Here is a 19015-nt window from a genome sequence, read left to right as displayed (position 1 = left end):
AGAGGGAAAGTGAGAAATCATCCCCCCAGGGTAGATGGCCATGCCACAACCTTTTTTCTTTCATTCCCCTCCTGAGATCTTAGGCATGCATGCACATACACCTGGCATGATTTTCAAGCCACCGGATCCAGGACTCAAATCTTGGTCAGCTATGTGGGAGTCCGGTGATGTAACTGTTCCTCTACCTGCTGGCCCCATGTCACTTTCAAAAAGTGGGTACATCACTGGACAACCACATGGCCAACCATGGTTCAAGTCTCAGAAATGGTGGCTTAAAAATTATGCTTGCTATATGTGCATAAATGCCCTTGGTCACGTGAGGAGAATGGAAGAGACGGGATTGTGGTGTGGCCATCTATCCTGGAGGCTGATTTCTTGCTTTCTGTCTCTCTAGTGAGTGCATATGCCCTATAACAAAAACCTCTCCAAAAAAAAGAAAAGAAAAGAAAAGAAAAGAAAGAAAGAAAGAAAAAAGAAAGAAAGAAAAAGATTGTCTTTAAAATATATTTATTTTTCATTATATTAGAATAAGCGTTCAGCAAATTAGTCTTTGCTGCTAAATCAATGCCTATTAGCACTAAGCTTAAGACATGAATATTGAATTTTTACTGTTCTCTTTTTTAAACATTTTGTCACATTATTTCTTATTAAATAAGCAGTAAAAACTAACTTCTAATTACCAAGTATTTAATTTTAATTACTGTGAATGTATACTATATTCCCATGGCAATTAAGAGTTTACAAAAGGCTGTTTATCAGACACTAGAAAACGAGATGCATTTGATTTGCCATTTCATGTTCCCTATTATAGAAATGGAAGGACCCAGGCAGTTCAGCTGGGACTCAGCTGAGCCTCTGGAGCCTTAATATGGCCATAAAATTTCCAAATTATTAATTTTTCCTTACTTTGCAAATTAAGAGTTAAAAGCCTATGTGACATTAGTTTTTCTAAAGTGAAGTCAAGAGGCAAATTAGATGGAATAATTTATAACAAATAGGGTAAAATAAAATTCAGAAAACTGTTAATATCCCACACAAAAGATAAAAGTAACTAACACATCCTTAAAATATTAAAATAGTATTTGATTTCCAGGAAAACAGAGTGACCTTAAAATTCAAATTCATATGTGAAACAGTTTGGTATATGTGTAACTCAGTTCAATGAAAACTTAAATATATAAGAAACTGGTATCTATACTCATAATTTTTATTTATTTATTTATTTATTTTGAGAGGTTTTTGCTATAGGGTGCGTGTGCTCACCAAATAGACAGAGAGACAGAAAGCGAGAGATCACCCCCTAGGGGATGGCCATGATGCAATCCCTTCTCCCCCATTCTCCTCTTGGGATCTTGGGCACAAACACCCCCGGGGTGGTGTTAAGCCATCGGGTCCAGGATTCGAACCATAGTCGACTACATGAGAGTCTAAAGATGTAGCCATTATACCATCTGCCGGTCCCTCTATACTCATAATTCTTACAGAGAGTTTTTATTTTTTTGTAATATCATAAAAATCTCTCATTTTTTAAAGCAAAAGAAAAAATGTAATGTCCATTTTCTTAAACAATTATTTATTTTACTTTTATTTTTTAATTTGACCAGTGAGAGACAGAGAGACACAGAGAGAGAGAGAGAAAGGGAAAGGGAAAGTGAGAAAGCAAGCTGCCAGTTCCAGGACTTGAACCATGGTTAGCCATGTGGGAATCCAACACCTTAACCACCATATGACTTGCTGTCCCCAAGTGTTTATATCTTTTTTTTTTTTTTTTTTAGAGTATTTTGCTATAGGGCACGTGCACTCACCAGAGACACAGAAACTAAGAAATCACCCCCCAGGGGGAATGGCCACAGGGCAATCCCTTCTCCTCCATTTTCCCCTTGGAATCTCAGGCACGCACGCACATGTACCTGATGTGAGTTTAAGACACTAGGTCCGGAACTTGAACCGCAGTCAACCACATGGGAGTCCAGTGACATAGTCATTACACCAACTGCTAGCCCCCCTAGTGCTAATATTTTAAAAGCTATGGGGACCAGCAGATGATACAGCAATTATGTGGCTAAACTCCTACATAGTTGACCATGGTTCAAGTCCCAGGCAAGCTGGCTTAAAACTCACACAGGCTCATGTGCGGGCGTGCCCAAAATCCCAAGAGGAGAATGAAGAAGGGGCTGCAGAGCAGCCATTCCCCCAGTGGGAGATTCCTCATTTCTCACTTTCTGTCTCTGTCTCTCTGGCAAGCACACATGTTCTATAGCAAAAATCTAACAAATTTCTTTTAAAAGAAGCTATATGGAAGGTGTACAGTTTGACTCACAGAGTTAATATGAGAATTAAATGAGTAGGGGCCATCAGGTATGTAGTGTTTAAGACGCTGGACTGCCACATTGCTGATTGCAGTTTACTTCCAGACCTGGTGGCTGTAAAATCATGCCAGGTGCATGTGCATGGATGCCCAAAATCCCAGGAGGAGAAGGGATTGAGGTGTGTCCATCCCCCCAGGAGGGCTGATTTCCCACTTTTCCTCTCTCTGTCTCTGTTTCTCTCTCTTTTTGGTGACCATACACACCCAATGGCAAAAACCTAGAAAGGAAAAAATAAAAGAATTAAATGAGAAAAACATGTAAAATACTAAAATGTTATAGGTAAAATACAAACTTTAAAGAGAGTTTTTTGAGGTTGGACTACGGATGAGGACAATAATAGACTGTTTTTGTTGTTTCTAAGGATTTTGCCATAGGGCACGTGCACTTTCTAGAGAGACAATGAGAGGCAAAGTGAGAAATCACACATGGGGATGGAGGGGCATGGCCGTGCCATAATCCCTTCTCCTCCATTCTCCTGAGATTTTGGACAGGCCCACACAGGCCCGGCCTGAATTTCAAGCCTCTATGTCTGGGGCTTGACCACAGTCTAACAAGTAGGAGTCCAACACCTTAACCACCATGCCATAGGCTGACCCCAATAATAGGCTGTTTTCAAGTAGTTCTGCCTAAGACTTCAGAGAAAGCAGTAATATGCAGATTGGTCACTAAACAGCAACTTAATGCAAATCTTTAACTAGGACTTTCTGGAGTTTCCCCCACTTTCTTCTGTAAGCAAAGAAAAAGGTAGGATAATCAGGGTTAAAGCTATTCTGTCATTAATCTAAAACAAATTTCATACATAAATTGTTCATACATAGGACCTGGCAGTGAATCGGCTGCAAAACACAGCACTCTACTAGAGATGGAAAGGTTCCAAATTGAAGTTCGAGACACACCTTCTCCCTGAGTACACCCGATACACCCATGTCCATGATCCAGGGATGGTTGAAACTAGCGATTCCATCTCTCTATCTCTCTGTCTGTCTCACTTAAGAAAGAAACAAACTGCAAAAAAGAAAAACATAAACTTTCACATACCAAAAGTATCATATATGACCACTTTTATATATACATATGTATGTATGTATGTATATATATATATATATGATTTCCATTCATGACTGCTGCTGTTAAAAATAGAATTGGAAACTGATAAATAAGAACAAAACCTTTAGGATTCTGGCCTTTAAGGATCAGAAACATGAAGGTCATCTCTCTCTACATACTATCAAGTCCCATTCCCACAAATGCAGGTTAATTTTCCTAAATCCTCATTCTTGTCGATATAAACAGGCACGCAAGAGTCATTCTATAAAATAAAGTGAAAGAACAACACATTCACAGTATACAAGGGACAAATGATATGACTTAAAATGACATTAATAAACAGCATAATGATATATCCACAAAAGAGACCGTCAAGAAGATAGTACATTGTTAAAAGTCTAAGAGAATACAATGAAGAACGGATAATCAGAGAATGAGGAGATCTTGGAAATTAAATAAGTACTGAAACTTCCGATCAAAATGAACAGACTCACTGCTGTACCATGTTTCCAATTGGGATTGAGAGTAGAAGAACGTGAGGATAGATAGATTGTTCTTCATTCTAAGTCTTCCTATTCTTGCTGATTTAAATATATATATATATATATATATATATATACACACATATATATACATATATATGGATAAAAATAATAAAATATATTTTAAAAGAATAAAGTTAAGGCTATTACACAATTTTATGATTCTACACAATTATTTTCCTTCAGTCATAAATAGAATTAGTTCTTGGAATTGCATCAGGTTAAGATCACTAGCCACAGTTGAACAAGTTGGGTTTGTTACACATTGTAGGCTCAGAGAATCCACACTTTGAGAGGCTAACTGTGAGTTAGTTGTCTGTCGGATAATTTCAAGAAGGTTCTAAATAAGTGGAGATTTATTCTAGATTAGGTGTTCTCAAAAAGGAGGGATACTTCTGTGATTGTGCAGCTTAATTTATCTTATCTATAGAGAAGTCAGGCTAGAGTAAGTCTAAAGTTGTAACTGATAAAGAAAAGGCAGTTGTACATTTAGTGAAAGCAGAGATCTGGTCTACTTTGTGGTTTCCAGAATGACGTAGTTTCAAGTGGGTGGTCTATGGGATTGTATATGTCCAGCAGGAGAACAACATGGCTTAGCTTACAAGCATAAAATCAGTTTGGATAACTTTGAGTCTAGCTATGAGCATCAGATCAGTTCCTAGATGTCACCGGTTATTTTTTTCTTTCTTAGAAGAAAACCAAGGAAGATGTGTCTAATAATAATTATTCAGAGTCTGTAATTTTTATGTACATAAATTTGGCATCAGAGTTTTCCCTCAGGAAATTATGGTTCCTTTAGAGATTAGAAAACAAATCTTAATCATCTATGTATGTCCACAAGAGTCAACACAGTCAGATCAGATTTTTAACTCTTCCCAAGAAGTTAACACCTATCACTCAGTTGCTATCTGCTAGGGCGAAGTGGCTAAGGTGTCAGATTTCCACATGGTCAACCCCAGTTCAAGCAGCAGATCCAGTGCCTTGAAAAATCACACCAGGTGCATGTGTACGCATGCTCCCAAATCCTGAGAGGAGAATGGAGAAGAAAAGATTACGTCATGGCTTTCCTCCCCGGAGGTGATTTCTTACTTTCCCTCTCTCTCTGTATCTCTTTGGGAGCAAATGTGCCCTATAGGAAAAACCATGGGAAAAAAAAAGGAAAGATAAAGGTGATTGGACAAAAACCTCTTGATGCTGTGCTAAAATCGTGTACATTTGGCATCTCAGTAAGATGAATGTCTTGGGGCCAGCAGTTGGCATAATGGCTATGTCGCTGGAGTCCCATGTAGCTGACCACAGTTCATGTCCCTGACCCAGTGCCTTAAACTCACGCCAGGCGCATTTGCATGTATGCCCAAGATCCTGAGAGGAAAGTGGAGGAGAAGGGATTGCAGCATGGCCATTCACACCCCCCCCCCCAGGGGGTGATTTCTCACTTTCTGTCCCTCTGTCTCTCTCTGTCTTTCTGACGAGCACATGCGCCCTACAGCAAAAAAACTCCCCCAAAAATATATACATATATGAATGCCTCACTGGTGTCTGGGAGAAGGCCATGCTGCATGACTGCAATGTGCTCCATCATACACCCTGCACACGGGTTTTGCCCTTTCCTACACCTATGGAACAGCACAGCTCCAAGGATTTAGTCCTGTGGCTTTAGACCAGAGAGAATCCTGAAGAAAATTAAAGCATGAACTGCCAAGTGCCAGCCTCATTTGATAGGGAGCAGCTAGTTCGTTCTTAGGCTAGGGCAACAGATGTTTGTAAAGTTTCTGCCAAAATGCTTAGTGGGGAGATGACGCTAGAGGTGCAGCAGAAGGTACAACAGATGCATGTACAATATGAGGAGCAAAGGGCTGGCAATGAAGAGGGCCTGTTCTTCAGGCTAGTGCCAATAGTCACCACCATGGAGAACATTATGTACAATAAGTGTAGCAGCGTTCCTTAATACTGTGCCATTAAGACCATATTTGTCTCACCCATTAAGTGTACCAGTCAGAAAATTAATGGAGCATATTATTGTGTAATTCCATTCATGAATCCAATGAACATTAGTGGGTGCCCATTGTGGGCGATGTACTAATGGGTGATGATTAGATTTGCAAACACATGTCTCTATTTTCAAGGAGTTTTGACATCAGTTTTGGCGTCACATGACCTGTGTTCTTACAGTTCTCACTAACCTAGTGGCCCTGGGAAAATCACATAAAATTTTGAATCCTGAATTTGATCATTTATAAAGTAGAAAATAATACTTTCTTTTTTATGTATTCACTTTTTGTAGAGAGAGATTTTTGCAATAGAGCCAGTGTGCTCGCCAGAGAGACAGAGAGACAGAAAGTGAGAAATCACTCCTCCCCACCCCCACCCCCCGAGGGGATGGACACACCGCAATCCCTTCTCCTCCAGTCTCCTCAGGATTTTGGGCATGCACACACGTGAACCTAGCGTGAGTTTGAAGAAGCTGAATCTGGGACTCAAGTCATTGTCTGCTATGTGAGAGTCTGGTGAAGGAATCAATACTCCATCTCATGGTCCCTAGAAAGATAATACTTTCTACAGAGGGTTCTGATGAGGATTATGAAAAATAAGACATAAAATGTTCTCAGTTGTGAGGATAGTATGCAATGAATGATATCTATTATTACTTGTAATGAGCTTCTTTGCTACTGTTGTTATTTAAATAAAGATAGTTTGAATATATCCCTAACAATTTAGAATGTAAAGAAAGGAAAACTGACAGGACCCAAGTTGTGATTAAATGCATATGCAAAATAGTATGTATTGAGTTGTCGGAAAAGTCACGACATATTTTTCTGTTTTTCTATCCAAAAATATGTCATGACTTTTCCTAATACCCAATAATTTCCCTTCATGAAAGACCCTTTTCAACTGCTAAAAAAAATTTCTCCATACCTGTGGAAGGCAGAAAAATGAATCCCTAAAAATGTCCACTTCCAGGATAGTTAGTGGCATCATGATTAAGGCAGACGTCAAATGGCAACTTCACAGTTCAAGTCTTGGGCTTGGCAGCTTGAAAATATATTGAATACATATACATGTGAGTCCAAAATCCCAAGAGGAGAACAGAAGAGAAGGAACTGCAGCATAGCCCTCCTCCCTGGGTAGTACGTTCTCACTTTTTCTCTTACTGTCTCTCTCCAGTGAGTGTATGTATGTACCTTGCAGCAAATTTTTCTAAAAATAACCACTCTTTAATCTCCAAAGTCTGCTAATATTGGATTATTGGAAAAGTCATGATGCATTTTTGCATAGAAAAATACATTATGACCTTTCCGACAACCCAATATATTCTATCACCTTATATGGCAAGAGACTTGCAGATGTAATTAAGAGCATGGACCTTGATGGGCATAAAGATGTAGAGCTGGAAAGATTTACTCTGGATTATACAAGGGAGTTCAAAGGAATCACAAGGAACCTTAATAGTGATTGAGGCAGAAGACCCAGAATCAGACTGATTTAAAGTAGGAAAGGCTCGACTGGCAATGCTGGCTTTAAAAATGCAAAGAGGCCAAGTGTCAAGGCATGCAGGTAGTTTCTAAAACATGGGGTGCACAGCCCTGCCAACACCTTGACTTTAGCCCAGTGAGAACCTCTGCCCCACAAAACTATACAGTAACAATTTATGTTATTTTAAGCCACTAAGTTTGTGGCTCTTGTAACTGCAGCAATAAGAAATTAATACAATGCTTTTTGGTTTTATTACATAACCTTTGCAAATGCCTAAGAAACATTTCATACATATGTGTATAATGCTAACAGAAAAGGATAATAAACTTTCCTGAAGACGCTGCTTATTCTGTTGTGTAGCCAAGTCAAGTGTACCAAGTTCATTCCTGAAACTTAAAGCACAGAATATCACACTTAGATGGGGACTTCAAACCATCTAACACAAACTCCTCTATATGTACTCATGAAATTTTCTGAATTATCAGGGCTGGACAGTCACTCACAAAAAGGGGCAAGAGAACACAGTGGAAGGTATTTGAATATGTTCTGAAAGAGGTCAGAGAAAAACTGCACATCAGGTCAATAGAAAATAACGCAAAGACTGACTTCAGGACCTCAAATTGCCCTCTGTACACATTTCCTTCTTTATGGTCAACCTCACTGTTACGATTTCAGCAATATCAGAAAAATGTGAATCCCAAGCAATTCATCTTTCCTAATACTCATATAGTTCATCACTCTCTAGCTTAAGGTAATTTTATCTATTGAAGAGGAAATAATCTTAGCAGAGGTGAGCACTCTGACCCCTTTATTACTTATATTGGGATGTGGCATAATTAACATGCTTGCTATGGTCTGAATATCCATCAAAAATCCATGGGTTGAAATTTGGCTGTGACAGGGTTAAGAGAATGACAATTTGGTTTAGGGATGGTGTTGAAAGTTGAGGCCTTTGGGATATTAGGATTGTGGACATCAGGCAGGGCTCTCATGATGGCTTCCTGGTGGGCTTATAAAAAGAGGAACTAAGACCAGAACAAAGACAGGCAGCAAAGATGCATGCACTCCTGTTCACCACGCTGTAATGCAGACAGACACCTTCACTGGATGTGTGGTCCTTACACTTTGGACCTCCAAACTGTAAACTAAATAAATGTCTATTCTTATCAATTACTCAATTTCAGGACCAGCAGTTAGAGTAATGGCTATGTCGCTGGACTCCCATGTAGTTGACTGCAGTTCGCATCCTGGACCCGGTGGATTAAAACTCACGTCGGGCGCGTGTGCATGCGTGCCCAAGATCCCTAGAGGAAAATGGAGGAGAAGGGATTGTGGTGTGGCCATACCCCTGGGGGGGCAATTTTTTGCTTTCTGTCTCTCTGTCTCTCTCTGTAGCAAAAACCTCTCCAAAAAAAAAAAATTACTCAATTTCAGGTATTTTTTGTTGTTAGCAATACAATAGACTAGAATAATTCTCACTTCCAGAAAACAAGTTCCATGATTCTATTCCACAATTAAGTTTCCTAAATAATAAAATGCTCTAAATCTTTTCCTTAAAAGAGTTTTTAAAAACTTCAAAGATTAGAAACGCAAAAAGGCAATTTTTAAAGTAAAGCCTTATTAACATGAATATATTGGGAGCATACACTTGAGATCTGTGATCATTTGTAAACTTTCAAGTCTGAGTACGTAATGACTATCTTTTCTTCATAAAAGAGAGATTAGCTTCCTATTTGTAAATGGATACTTACTTCTCCAGTAATGGGCATAAATTATAATTTTGCTACATTATTGATAAATTATTCAGTGAATAATTTTGGTACAAAGCAAAAGTCTTGGGCCAGCAAGTGCCACGGAGGTTAAGACAACTGGATCCCATATGGCCATTCCCACATGGTCATAGCATGGTTCCAGTCCCAGATTCAGAGGCTTGAAAAACACTCTAGGTGCATGTGCATGCATGCCTAAAATTCCAAGGGGAGAATGAAGGAGAAGGGATTGTGGCATGGCCACTCCCCTGGGGGGTGATTTCCCTCTTTCTCTCTCTGTCTCTCTCTGGTAAGTTCACCCACTCTATAGCAAACTTGAAAAAGAGAAAAGAGGAACCAGCAGTTAGCGTTAATGGCTATGTCGCTGGCCTCCCACGTAGTTGACCGCGGTTTGCGTTCCGGACCTGGTGGCTTAAACTCACGCCGGGCACATGTGCGTGCGTGCCCAAGATCCCGAGAGGAGAATGGAGGAAAAGGGACTGCGGTGTGGCCATGACCCCTGGGGGGGTGATTTCTCGCTTTCTGTCTCTCTGTCTCTCTCTGTCTGTCTGGTGAGCACATGTGCCCTATAGCAGAAAAAAAAAAAAAAACCTCTCCAATAAAAAGAAAAAAAAAAAAGAGAAAAGAAAAAATTTATAAAATTTCAAAAATCTCTAAACTTAATTCTAGGTCCATTTTTATTTTTAAAAATATTATTATTTTACTGTAAAATGGAGATAAGCTTTGTGGTAAGCTTAAAATGGCCAGTACATTTTTAGGCCATAAATTTTAATGCTCTCTAGAGAGACTGTCTTAAAATAATGTCCAAAATCAAAACAGGAAATGAACAGGGTCATTTAATTAAAGTAGAAAGTGGTTTCATATATATTTTTGTTCCACCAAGTTTCTCCAACAAAATACCTTTGAGACTTTCCTTGATAAGCATAATAACTACACACGTCTATACCATGATCCTAAAGTACATACTTTCTGTTCCTTAGATTGCCCTTTAAAATTTAATTGGCCATTCTAGATAATCAGAAAGACTTTTTCCAAATACTGAAGGCATTAAGGTTTATATAATGTGTCGATGTTTTCAAACAAAAGAACTAGAGAATGAAACTTATATAAATAGATAATGTCTCAAAATTGTGAATACTTCCTTTCATTTTCCATCACTCACTAAAAATTTAATTTTAGTTTACCTAAGATGTAATTTGGGATACGTGAGCCATACTGATGAAGAAGGACAGCCCTGCGTATGGATTTTGCAAGTAAACATCAGGAAAGCTATATTAGCAAACTACTAGGACAGTACATTTCTTGTATTTTTGGAACTGAGGAAGAAATGAGAACTTCTAAGAACATGTATTCCCTGACCAAGTCAACCTACTTTTAATTCTAAGATACAACTTAGGATTTCACATGAGTTCCTTTTTATTTTATGTAAAGTGCAACAGTCACACCTCAGTTAGTAAGAGATCAGTTTCCAAAATAATTTGAAGCTTAACATTCAGAACCAATATGCAGTTATGTCTCCCTTCAAGAACCGAGTTTTTCCAAGCAAGGATACTTTAACCATAAATAGGCCTAGCAGGTAAAGTCATTTACTATTGTTGAAATAGGACCTTCTGCAAAGAATGTGAGAATCAGAGTGGCTTGCAGAGTAGATATAGGAATCGGATCTGCGTTCTAATCCAGATAATGCCTTTGGCAAGTTGATATGCTTTCCTGAGGCTTGAAGTATGGTATGGACGTGGTTTGTTTCCACTAAGATTGAAGTTGAAATGTCATTGCTGGGCCAGTCTCAGGGCCTAATAGAAGAGGAAGTCACATTCCACATGGCTGACTACATGGTTTGAATCCCGGCCCCAGTCACCTGAAAAGCATGCTGGGCACATGTGCAAGTTGTCCCAAATCCCAACAGAATGGCGAAATGGATTGGAAAGACGATTGTGGTATGACCATGCACCATTGTGTGTGAGGGGATGCTTTTTTCCTTTCTCTCTTCCCTGTCTCTGTCTCTCTGGTGATGCATGCACTGTCTAGCAATTAAAAAAAATTTTTTTAAATAAAAAGCAAAGATAGAAATTAAACTGCTAATGTAACAATGTCATGATGTAGGAGCTTTTTTGTTTTTGAAGAGATTTTTGCCTTAGGGCCTAAGAGAGACAGAGACAATGAGACGGGAAGTAAGAAATCACTCTCTGCGGAGAAAGGCCATGTCGCAATCCCTTCTCTTCCATTCTCCTCCCGGGATCTTGGGCACAAATGCACGTGCACCCAGTGTGAGTTTCAAGCCACCAAGTTTGGGACTCACACCACAATTGGCCATGTGGCCATGTGGGAGTCCAGTAACGTAACTGCTACGCCATCTGCTGACCCGAAGGTGAGTACTTTTAGAGGTGATTATGTTGTTAAAATGAATTAATGTCTTTCTCACAAGACTGAGTTCAGTATTTGCGAGACTGGATTAGTTCTCACGGGAATGGACTAGTTCTCATGAGAGCAGATTATAATAAAGCAAGGCTGTCCCTCAAACTTTGCCCTCTTCGTTAGATCCCACTTCCCCTTCCGTTTCTCAGCCACATCATGACACAGCACAAGGTCCGCATCAGAGTCCCCAGATGTGGCCATCCGGTCCTGGACTTCCTAGCCTCAAAAACTGCGAAGCAAAATAAACTTCTTTCCACTAGAAATTATGAGTCTTGAGTAATCTATTTATAGCAACAGAAAATAGACCAAGACAGAGTTCTAATTTGAAAGCTGATGCTAAAAATAATATATATTTCATGGGGCTAGTGTAAAAATTATGGAGAAAATTCATGTAAAACGTTTCATACAATGTTTGGCACAGATAAAAGTGCTTAATGAAAGCTTTCTGTAATAATAATAAACAGTTATTATCAGCTTTAATGTTTCTTTGAGAACTTAAGCTACTTTAGAAACTTCCTGAATATAAATGTTACTTTTAAAACCCACTTTTAGCATCTTTTTTAGAAAACCAGAGATTAATTTGTTCCATACTCTATAATTAAAATGACATGGCATCTCCATTTTACTGATCTGAAGAATTTTTCTGAAATTCACCCCTAAATTTTACCTACGTTTGCAGTTCACTCCAACTTTTTTCTGCGCCCCTCCTATCCTGTTATAGCCTCTTCTTTTTGCTCTGTCAACTTTTGAATGGCCTTTGGCCAAAAGCTGTAAAATACTGACCTAAAAATTGCTGCTCTACTCTTAACTGTCCTGAAATCGTTTTAATGGAACATAGAATCTCAAAGAAGTTGAGAAGGGTCTCAGACGCCAGTTAGTACAACTTCCGTTTCTCTCATCCAACATCTGCAATAAGTCGTCATTGAGCTTTTCGTGAAAACTCTCTACTGACAGATACCACTACAAGAGACACCTTAGTTTTGGACAACCACAAAAGTCGGAGCAGCTACGAAGTCACCGAATAGCTCCATAGAAAGCAGCAGATGTTCTTGACTCATTTTTAAACACAGAACTGCAATTATGTTTAAGAACATTAAAAGCCCAGCCACGTCGCATCTTGACTCCATAGAGAACTGTTATATAAGGAATTTTATTTAAGAAGCCAATAAGGTATGTTACAGGAGCATAGTCTTCTACAAAGATATCAAGAATGGGTTCTGCCATAGGAAAATAATGTCTCCATTAGAACTCTGTTTTATCTCAGGGCTGGCAGGTGGCATGGTAGTTGAGGTGTTGGACTCCCACATGGCTGACTGTAGTTCAAGTCCTGGACCCAGTGGTTCACTTTCTCACTTTCCCACTCTGTCTGTCTCTCTCTGAGATCAAGTTAAAATAATAATGGATAAAATTAAACATTTTTTTTAAAAAAAGAGAACTCCGTCTTTTCTCCTTTGTTTCTAAAATGGAAGGAATAACACTAGTGACTTCCTGGTTGTTGGGGAAATTACTGGAGCTTATTCACAGAAAGGGCTTAGCACACAGTATCCGGAAAACAGTGAATATCAACAAATGGTGGCAAACACCAGAAATAATGAAGAGCCTAGCAACATGCCCAGCTCATGGTGTACATAGTATATGTTTCAAAAATGTGATTATTATTCATTATGTCACTTGTTTCATATCTAAGACTTCAGTTATTGCCTGTCAAAAAATATACCTTGGTAATGGGAGTGGCAGACAACATAATGGTTACATTACTGGACTCCCACAGAGTTGACCGCAGTTCAAGTCCCAGACTTGGTGGTTTAAAACTCATGCCAGGCACGTGTGAATTTGTATGCAGAATCTCAAGAAGAGAAGGGAGGAGAAAAGACTGAAGCATGGTCATCCCCGTAAGGGGTGATTTTTTTCACTTTCTGTCTGTCTGTCTCTCTCTCCAGTGAGCACACATGCCTTATAGCAAAAACCTCTCTTAAAAAAAATATATACACACACACACCTTGATGACTATTAACACATTACTAGCAAAAGAATTGGTTAAAATACTGATACAGTTCATCACAAAAAAAAAGTCATGATGTATTTTTTCTGTATGTTTTATGTAAAAAATGCATCATGACTTTTCTGACAGCCCAATAGTAGGATAAGAATATAACAGTATTACAAATTTTAATAAGGAGAATTTCACTATGCCATGAACAAAGAAACAGTGAAAGCAATTGCATAAGCAGACTTGCTATTGCTTTCTAACAGTTAAAGATGACAGTGTTATAGAGTCCAGCTTGTCTATAATTCAGATAAAGAGGAATAAAAACTGGGAAATTTCCATGAAGCACCTTTTTTTGTTCACTGCAATTCGGAAATATGACTTCTTCAAAACTAGTTCCATAATAACTGGGAACAGAAAAAACTGATTGTAAACAGGTTTACTAAAAAAGAAATAAGATACCAAGTATGCTTCTCCTCCATCTTTCAGATGTGCCCATTCTGTGCCTTTCCGAACGCCACAGCCTGTTTCAGCCCTGTTTCCTCCTGTCTTCAATAGCTCCAGTCTGATTCTCCAGCCTCCCACTTGGATTCATCTTGCATAGAGCTGCTAGACCGCAGAAGAACCTTCCTCAGATGTCGATGCCATTTGCCTTGCTAAGAAATGCCCTATGGGTCCATATTATTCATGCTCCCAGATGTCCTCTGCTTGGTATGGTCTGCCAGCTTCTCCACATCATCCCCCACTAGACTGTTAACCAAGTCTTGAATTCAGCTACCACCAAGGATTTCAGTGGAATTGCTTCCTACTATCAACCCACCAGGTCCTGCTTCTCATCCTCCAAGTCTAGCCCAGAATTCAATTCCTGTACGTATTTCTTCATGCATCTTTCATTGTGTACTCTCTCACCTTTAGCTTTTTAGTATTCTGTATCATATTCACATTCACCTCCTTGTATGTTATTTTCAAATGGCTTTAATCTTCATTGATGCATGAATGCTATTTATTCCAAACTCAATGGAATGTCCTTTTAGGACAAGTCCATGACCTTCGTTCCTATACATAGGTCCAACAAGCCAAGACTTAAGGGACTGAAGAGTTCCAGTTCTTTGAAGGGGTTATAACTGCATTCTACTCTTTCTGAGTGAAGTGAAGATCATCCCAGTGGCCTCTGGTTGCAAGAAGTAGCGAATATACATCTTAAATAATTCAGAGGGATAGAGCACCTCTCTGCCCTGCCTATCTGTTGTGAATAGCACATATTGATTCACACACGAATTGGCCTTACGTTTGTTATTTAATTCCATTCGCAATCCTTTCTTCTCCATTCTGCTCTCAGGATCTTGGGCACGCATGTACATGAGCCTGGCATGAGTTTAAGCCACTGGGTCTGGGACTCAAACTGCGGTCAACTACATGGGAGTCCAGCGACATATCCATTACGCCAACTGCTGATCCCGGCATGATTACAATTCTTAAAAGAAAATTTTGGTAGCTCTTCATCATTATTATTACACATCACCCCCTACATTGAGTTACTGGGATCTGGCACCTACACGCCATTCCTTCCAATTTTGTCTAGAAAGAACAAGGTTGCCAATTAGCACTCTCACTCTCTGCTTTTTATAGTTTTAAGTTAATATTTATTATAACATCTCTACTTTTTTATATTTGTGCTTCTCTGTCCATTGCACATTGTAGAGTTTGTTCCATAATGGCATTTCATTCAATGAAAGACTGTATATTCAGTTGTGGTCCTATAAGACTATAAAAGCTACACAGTATAGCCTAGGTGTGTAGTAGGTTATACCATTGAGTTTTGTGTAAGCATTCTCTATGACGTTCATGTAACAACAAAATCAGCTAAAGACACATTTCTCAGTATATATCCCCAGCACCAAACAACAACTAACTGTATATCATAATTACTGAATTAATCAAACTATTTAAGTTTTAGTTTCCACTAATCCAGCAGTAATAAGCATAGTTTTCAGAAGAAAATACCATTTTATTGGTAAATCCTTAAAATTCTGCATTTAAGGAGCCAACAGGTGGCATGGTGCTTAAGGCACTGGATTCACACATAGCAGACCAATATTTGAGTCCTGGACTTGGCAGCTTGAAAATCATGCAGGTTGTGAGTGTGTATGTGCCCAAAATCCTAAGCGGAAAAAAGAAAAGTTACTTCAGCATGGGGTCCCCTCTGGGAGGTGATTTCTTACTTTCTGTCTGTCTCCTCTGTCTCTCTCTGTCTCTCTCTCTGGCAAATGCATGCGTCCTATGGCAAAAATCTTAAAAGAAAAAAAAATAAAAAAGCAGGACCAGCATATGGTATAATGATTACATCTCTGCACTCCCATGAAGTCTGCGCTTCAAGTCCCAGACCCAGTGGCTTAAAACTCACGACAGGCATGTGTGCATGCATGCCCAAAATCCCAAGAGGAGAATGGAGGAGAAGAGACTGTGGTGTGGCCATCCCCTTGGGGGGTGATTTCTTGCTTTCTATCTCTCTGTCTCTCTGGTGAGAGCACGTGCCCTATAACAAAATCACGCTGAAAAGAAAATAAAAAAATAAAAATTAAGAAATGCTTAATTTAACTGCCCATCAACCTGGGTTCCAAGTAATTAATGGAAACCAATAAAATGTTCCAGTGTATGTTTTATCTAATGTCCTATTTGGCTACTGTCCAGTTTGAAGGGTAGATCAGTCAGAGAATAAACAAAAACTAAAAACATTTGACTTTTCACTCCTCTCAGGACAATCAAAACACAGATTTAATGGCCACCTAGAATATTAGTTTTACCATCTTAATTGGTATTATCTGTTGAATTGCTTCTAGTTCCTTTTAAATGTTTTTGGGTAGCCTCAAAGAAATACTAGAAAAGAGATCGTCAGTTAGTGTAATGACTAAGTCACTGGACTCCCATGTAGTTGACCATGGTTCGAATCCTGGACCCGGTGGCTTAAACTCACTCTGGATGCATGTGCGCGCATGCCCAAGACCCAGAGAAGAGAATAGAGGAGAAGGGATTGTGGTGTGATCATCCCCCCTGGAGGGGGTGATTTCTCTCTTTCTGTCTCTCTGTCTCTCTCTCTTTTTTTTTTTTCTGGTGAGCGCCCGCACCCTATAACAAACCCCACCCCCCCCAAAAAAAATAAAAGAAATACTAGAAAAGGAAGCAGGTCATTTATTGTACATTCTTCTTTCCATCTTTCTCCTCCTTGTCTCCTCAAACCCCTTTCCCAAAATAGAGAGACAGAAAGACAAACACATTCATGAGTAGTAACCAGTCAATCAACAGAGCTAACACATTGTTGACTACCTTTCTTTAGGAAATCACAGCATTGGGAAACATACCCCAAAAAAGGAGGGGAAAAAAATGAGTGAGACTCTTCCTAGTGTTTACTGCAGGATAAAAAACAAACAAGCAAACACAAACCATCTCCCTGAATCTTAAAAAGCTCGATAAAAAGTTTCCACCATCTCCCAGCCTTTCATTTCAGTATGTCCTTTCACATATCTAACCTAAATCGTACTGCATAGGAGTAATAGAGAGTAAAAGGAAGTCTGATTGGAGTACAATCTTCATGTTGAACAACAGCAGGAAATAGAGCTGAATAAATGAGGCAAAGCCACATACTGAAAGATACTAAATTTTACACTGTTCTGGGCAAAGAAAATCAATTAATTAAACTATAAGTATGAGTCTGGGAGGAGATATAGTTTTAGTTAAAATGATCCACTCTGGATGCATGTGCGCGTGTGTGTGTGTGCGTGTGTGTGTGTGTGTGTGTGTGTGTATAGAGAGAGAGAGACTAAAAAATATATATTTATATATTTATAGACAGACTTTTTCAGAAGTTCTCTACTAGAAATCCCCTTTTTCTAAATGCATCTCAGGTTCTGAGTGTGAAGCTCATAGGTGCAAAGCCAACTGCTACTACAGAAATAGCTACTTTCAATGGAGTCGAGTTATGTTTGGCAAAAATGACTTATTTTTTATTGAGGCTTTCAGTTTTTTTCTTCTTTTTTTAGATTTCTGAAATAGAATGTTCAAAATAGTCCTACTGCTGGGGCTGGTTTATGCTTAAAACAGTTTCTACTTCTAACATGCTAATGTAATTTGACTATGCAAATTTCAAATTTTAATTGTTTGGTATTTGAAATAGGATTTCCCTTATAAAAACTCATTGGTCTCAATGCATGTATAAATACAAATAAAGGAAAGTTTAACTAATAGCTTTTTTTTGTTTTTTAGTTTTTTTCATAGAATGTGTGTGCTTGCCAGAGACGGTGAAAGGGAAAGTGAGAAATGACCCAACCACAATCCCTTCTCCATTCTCCTCCTGGGATTTTGGGCATCATGTGTACACACCCAGTGTGATTTTCAAGCCTCTGGGTCCAGGACTCGAACCACAGTCCACCATGTGGGGGTTCAGGACCTTAATCACTATGACACCTGCTGGCCCTTAACTAACAACTTTACTTGATAATGTTTCTTCTCTGTGAGAGGCAAATCATACTGAGGGAGAAGCAAGGAAGTTGGAAGGAAAGAAAAGGAGAAATAGCTCTGTTTGGTTTCCTGGTTGGGATAATAGCTATTCACAGATGACACCCTGCTCAATACACTACCATCCTCATGCTCAGTTAAGAAGCTTTGAAAGATCAGAAAGGCATAACAATATAATGGGACGTCACCTGAAAAATGATGAAAACTGTGCTACTGACTAGTTGTGCATCTTTGGGTTAGTCACCTAACCTCTCAGTAAGTCCCTCACTAGTGACTCAATCATTATCCATGTCTGTTCTGCTGCAAAACCAAATGCTCCTTCCACCATATTTTCCTGAATATCACAGTTTAAATTACAAAAAACAAAGCCTATGGGTGTCTGGTAGTTTATGAGAAAAAAATGAGAAGTTGGCACGGAGGTGTAAAAATTATTGTTCCATGTTGTCGATTAATGTGGGATTTTGGTAGCTACTGAATCAAAATTAAGCTCTCCTGCTGCCAAGTTGAAGCCCGTAGAGCTTTTTCAAGATTTTATTCCAGTTTCTGCCTAATACAACCTGATGTGGTGTGTGTGTGTGTGTGTGTGTGTGTGTGTGTATGTAGAGAGAGAGAAAAGAGAGAGAGAGATTCCAAGAATCAATCCACATACCATGTAAAGCTAGTATGGTATTCATATGAATTTAGAAGAGTAAAACTTTTCTGATTGACACCAAACTCGTGATTATGGAGGTAAATATATTTAAGAACTAACTAAAGAAGACTGCAAATGTGAAATACTGCATTTAGTGCTCTAATTCCATCCCATTCCAATTTTCCCAATATGCAATGAAAATTAAATATCCGAACAAACCAAAATGGTCTGGCACTTTAATCATCAAATCTATTTCCATGATACATCCA

Source organism: Tupaia chinensis, unplaced genomic scaffold (genome assembly GCF_000334495.1).
Source record: "Tupaia chinensis unplaced genomic scaffold, TupChi_1.0 Scaffold147458_1, whole genome shotgun sequence".
NCBI classification, from domain to species: Eukaryota; Metazoa; Chordata; class Mammalia; order Scandentia; family Tupaiidae; genus Tupaia; species Tupaia belangeri.
Note: the sequence above shows the minus strand (reverse complement) of the source record.